Source organism: Tiliqua scincoides, chromosome 1 (assembly GCF_035046505.1).
Source record: "Tiliqua scincoides isolate rTilSci1 chromosome 1, rTilSci1.hap2, whole genome shotgun sequence".
In the NCBI taxonomy this organism is placed as follows: domain Eukaryota; kingdom Metazoa; phylum Chordata; class Lepidosauria; order Squamata; family Scincidae; genus Tiliqua; species Tiliqua scincoides.
Window position 1 is genome coordinate 208,020,847 of NC_089821.1, and position 5,860 is coordinate 208,026,706.

At 41.5% G+C, this 5,860-nt stretch overlaps 1 pseudogene; it reads left to right on the top strand.

Annotated features, from left to right (window-relative positions):
• Nucleotides 1-2,738: 2,738 nt before the first annotated feature.
• On the top strand, nt 2,739-2,858 carry LOC136637816 (5S ribosomal RNA; annotated as a pseudogene).
• Nucleotides 2,859-5,860: the final 3,002 nt, after the last annotated feature.

Genomic DNA, 5,860 nt, shown 5'->3' on the forward strand with positions numbered 1-5,860 from the left:
CTGAGTTGGTGTATCTTTATATTTGTTTGGACATTGTAAACTGCCTTGCATTTTCTTTGTCTTCAATTTTCTTTAAGAGACCCAGGATGTAAATCTTTTTAATAATCGTAGTAGTACAACACTGTAAATTAGTATTCTAAAAAGGATGTGAGCTGAAATGGTTCACAACATTCTTGTTTTGAGTTAACATATTTGATAACTTTAAGGATTACACTCAGTCATTGGAAGATTCTCACGGACTTGAGTGTGCTCTTGCTAAGTCAGGCTAAACTTTCCAGTGCTGAATAAGAATTGCTTCTAGGTGATCTTGACATTGCCAGGTTGGAGATTTGTGTGTCAGTTTGATGTCATTTGGCTGCCAACCCTTGAAAAATGGACAAAAATCCAGTATTGGGGCTGCGCTCTGAGGTGAAGGGGTAGAACCCAATGCCAATCCAAAAGTGACCCGAGATTAACTTTTGCCACCGTCCACCTGATTAAAAAGCAACAAGTTATTAAAACGGGGTCCTTTTTAAAAAAACCCAAACTGGCAACCTTAGCTGAAAAAATTTGGTAAATTAGAAGAAAGCTTATTCTTTGTCTCTGTTTATTTTCTTTTGGGGCATCAGTGAGTCACAAATGCCTTGTGGTGAAAGACTGTGGACTTGTTTGCAAACCTGCCTTATAAATCAGAAATGGTACAGGACTAAGACAAAATTACTGATGCAGCAGCCTGGTATTCTTCTGAGCAACTGTGTTATAATCATAATATACAGTACTCCATATTTTTATTGAGATAACCTGTGGTGTTCTTCACATTCGCACTAACAATGGACAGACCCAAAAACGCTCTGAGGTTTCGCATGTTCATATAATCCTGCAGTATTGGTTTGGAGATATTTTGAGACATGCATTCTCATGAGATGTCTTATTTCCTGTTTTTGTTTGACGGGCCAGAAATACAGTACTAGAAGAATTCTCTCATGAAATTGTGTAATGTTACATCTTTTTGGAGCCAGCCATTACTACAGTATATTAAAATAATTTTAAAAATTCAGCTAAACTAAGCTTAACAGAATTTTTTTTCCAATTTCAAAAATGAATTCATTCAGTTGGTTTTCGTATCAAATTATTTAAGACAGTTCACCATTCCTTTGTAACAGTTAAAAAGTAAAATGCTTCTTGCTGTTTTAAATCACTGCCCATATTTTCATAAAGTCTCAGTTCAGAACTCCCATGGAATAATATTGACTGTTACTGACATAAAAATAAGTAATCAAGTCTCTCTCAAATATGAACAACAGGAGTTTGTGTAGAACCAGAAATTATAACTTTCTCTTGCAAACTAACAGAAATTCATGTTAGAAATGACATTGGGTTACGTAATTTCTACATGCTTGTTCAAAGTTCACTGAAAAAGCAAAACACTTTCTTAAAACAAATTTTGCAGACATAAAAACATAAGACAAAACTCTCATCAGGTGCTTTTTGCAGAGAATAAACCATCTCCCCCCCCCCCCAGCTTTCTATGAGAACTTTTACTGACTCGTTTGTCAATAACGTATTCTAGCTATTTATGCAATAGAAGCATTTCAGAAGCCTGTTATTTCCACCTTTGCTGCACATGTGGTTTTTGGCTGTGGTGAATTTGTACGTAAATGAGGTTTCTTCTGTGGCTTCTCTGCAGAGACTGGAGAGTTGGATTATGCAAAAGGTAGCAGGCCTTTATACTATTCTAACTAAAGAAAGAAATACAGTTTCTCTTAAGTCACAGACTACTCTCTACAGTTTTTTTCCCTTTATCTGTCTCCCATTTAAAGGCTTGAGTTGCACTGCAAGAATTGTTATATGTCTGTGTGGGTTTTGCCATGTTGAAAGTTCACCAAGTGAGTAAACTAAAGCATAAACTGCATCACAAAGCAAAGCACAAATAAAGTAATCAAGCAGTGCTCAAAGTATAACTTAAAGTATATGTATACTCAACAATTGTACTGTATACTCATCTATCTATACAATTGTATACTCAATTGTATACTCAACTATGTATGCTGTCCTGCTTTTTGAGAGATCCATATGCAGGAAAGGATATTTCTGGTGAAGTTACAAATACAGATTAGAAACTGATATTTTTAAAATCTCCAGAAGAGGTTTCTGCATTAGCTTTGATTTGCAGGGTATAGAGAATCTTCCCATGATCAGTTAGCTATTATCCACACCCAACTTGGTCCATCTCTGGAGATTGTGAATGAATAGAAGGATTTCCTGGAATGAATTAACTGGATAAGTATATATTTTAATACTAATGAATGACTTCCAGGCAGCATGTAACATATTTCAGTTGTCAAAAATCATCATATCAATCTTTGTACTTAAGGTGAATTTATAAGGTTAAATTATGTAATTTTTTTTTGTACGTGAGGAGACAGTGTCAAAGACACAGGAGATGAGAAAGATGCATCGGAGTAAGACTTAAGGCGGACAATAGAGGACTGTAAATAGAGGACGGGAGGCATTGCTTGCGATAGTGCAGACACATTCTGTTTTCCAGTTGGCTCTAGTCAAATAGGTTATAGGTTTTTAAAATGATACGAAAGCCACAAACCCTGTTTAACAGAAGTGAAAATGGGATGAGTGTACACATCATGAGCAACGATCCCTCTTTCAAACCAGCCTTCAAGTCTCTAAAGAAACATCACCTGTCTCCTGTTCATAGAGAAATTGTCAAGTAACATACTAAAACATTTAGCAGTGCTTTGTTATACAGCAGCAACTGCTACCCTGCACATGCCCAATCTTGTCTGATCTTGGAAGCTAAGTGGGGTCAGGCCTGGTTAGTACTTGGATGGGAGACCGCCTGGGAATACTGGGTGCTGTAGGCTTATACCAAAGTCTTTCGAGACTGAAGGTTGCCAACCTGTGATTCATCTGTTTGTGCCTATATAGAACAAAAATTTCCACTTCAGTTGGGTGCATTCATGTGAACTTCTACTGATCTCTGAAAGAGCTGTGAAACTTGACTAACAGCCCAATTCAATGTAAATCTCAGTGTGGCAATGGAGTGGCGTTGGCATGGGCTATGCTGCATCCTGGAGGGGACTTTTGGCTGCTGGGGGTGTCCATGGGGTAAGGGGACATCTGTCCCCTTGCCCTAGGCTAAGCCCTGGTAGCCACAATGGGCTGATGCAAGTCCTTGTTGACCTATGCAGGCGGATTGGGCCCGGGAAGGGATTTGGATATGCTGCGTGCTGGTGCTGCAGATCCTGCCCCCCTACCAGGCTCGCTGAGTAAGCCAAGTGCGGAGGCTAGTGTCACCCTCCACAGGCTAGCACACCTCTGTGCGCCAGCCTGGCTTACTCCCGAAGAAGCGCATATGTGCTTTACAGCACGATTGTGACCCTCCAGTGCCGGCCCAAGTGAAGGGCAGGATTGCACACTTAATTATATCAGTAACCTGCCCAGCCCTGGGGGCTGGGGATAAGAATAGGCCCTCGGTTTGCCTGTGCTTGTCGTAAGAGGTGACTAAACAGCCACCGGGTAGATGGGACTCGTTAGCCTTGGAAGGCAGCTCATCTGAGAGAAGGAAAACTCTGATCCCAAACCTCCACTGCCTTGTGGCTACATCCAGTTATGGAAAAGGCTTCAGGAGTCAACCTTGAGGCAAAATCCGGAGCCGGAGTCCCTGAGGCAGTTCATGGCTGAACACAGTCACGTTCTGGCAACTCCTGCGACGCCGCTGGAACCAACCGTATTGACCTCTGCCTTTCCATTGGACCATTTCAGCGACGTGGAGAGGGGGGATTGGCTGCATGGGTAACAGCCTATCCTCCATACCTACTTTACCCAGGCTTCACACACTGGAGAGGACACTGTTCCAGAACCACCATTCAAAGCGTGACACCATAGTCTTCCGAGACTAAAGGATGCCAACAACCTGCCCAGACCAAAGTATATCACATCTGTGTTTTGCACAGTACCTACCATAAAGTTGGTGCTAAATTAATGTTTTATAGTAATAGTAATGTCCAGCTAATATCTGTTGTGGTAATATACATGCTCCATTGTAAGGAGATCAGTGGCTTTAAAGTAGGATAAGCACTTTCTCCCCATAAAAAATTAAGAAACAACAGAAAGACACTTCATTTGGATTCCCCAGTTTCTCTCCCTAAGGACTGATGAATGAAGGAAAAGTTAGATAAGTCTGGTTTTCAGTCTAGACATGAAAACAGCTTAAATCTTGGGACCAAAGAAAATGTGTGCTATCCTTCTATATGGAGTATCCGCAGCCATCCTGCAGCCTTCTCTGGACTGTAGCATTCACTGCCCTATTAAAAACCTCCATGCCCAAAATAGTTTCCAGAATCATAACGTCATGCCATCATTTGGGAGAAAGGAAGGGTTATGTATGTACATGTATAACTATGAGATCTGCAACAGCCAAGCAGGTGTTGGGCCAGTTCCCAGTTGATTAATCTGGTCAGCAGCTGATGGATTCCTATTTTAAGGACACTATGCACCATGATCTTTTCAGAAAGTCGTCCTAGTATTGTACCTTCTGAGGAAAGTTGATTAAAGAGCTTTGCAGGATAATGAGGGGCCTGAGCTGGGATGTCATTTACAATGTTTCCAAGGACAGCAAGGCGAATCAGCTTTCTGCAGCCAGGTCTGAAAGCAGTTTTGTATGTGAGTTTTTCAGCACACACAACACTGGGTAAAAAGGCACTGGTCACGTGATGCTGAAGACTCTCTGTGAGGCTGAAGGCTGTGATTGGTTCTGTATGTTCACAGATGTGCACATACCTTTGCCTCATCTCCATCAGTCCTCACTGCCTATAGGTAGAAAGTTGAAGTGGTAGCCCAGCAATCCTCATTCTGAAAAATGAAGAGTTACCACAGTGGAAGAAGAAGAGGCCCACAACATGGTAGTTTGACAGCAACTGTCGAGCAGTCAACATGGTCAGGTGACACAGGTGATGACCGTGTAATATTGATGGGACAGTATTGTATCTCCAGTTCTATCATGGTGACACTTTGTGTGTGTTTTTACCAGTTCTTTGCATCTTCACACATCTTTTAAGTATTCTTTTTCCAGACACCATTATTTCATATTTTATAACAAGCCATACAACAACACAGGTAGGATGGGAAAGGGAAGAATGCATTTTTCCATATCAGGTTTGGGGATGAACACCTGATGGCCCCGTTTTATTCTTGGTGGCCCATAGCATGCAGCAGCATCAGTGTGGGCTCTGCGGCATGCTGTGGGTAGAACAGGGACCATAATGTGATGGAAAAATAAGTAAAAGAAGTTTTTACTTCCTTATTCTGCCGATCCATGGTTCCCAATGGGCCTTTGGCTGGCGCAAATCCAAGAGAGCCCAAGGGGGGGTGTTGAGGCCAAAAAGGGAGCACAGAATATCGGCAGCACTGCTGTTGCTGATATAATAATAATAATAATAATAATAATAATAATAATAATAATAATAATAATAATAATAATAATAATAATAATAGGTATTTATATACCGCCTTTCTTGGTCTTTATTCAAGACTTTATTCAAGGCGGTTTACATAGGCAGGCTTTATTAAATCCCTATTAAATAGGGATTTTACAATTTCAAAGAAGGTTCTTTCTTTCAAGAACGACTACATTCAAGGTGTTTCATTCCGATCTGGCTTCACATTCTGGCCTCCATCCTCCCACGCTCAGAGCAGATGGAATTGCTCGGCTTCAGCTTGTCAGCTGCTTCAAGGTCGCACGGTGCCGGTGGCCACGAACTGGCGACCTTGTGGATGTTATCTTCAGGCAGACGGAGGTCTACCCTCTAGACCAGACCTCCTGCCCATGCTGTCCCCCAGTAGGCCCCCAGCCAGCTCTGATCCT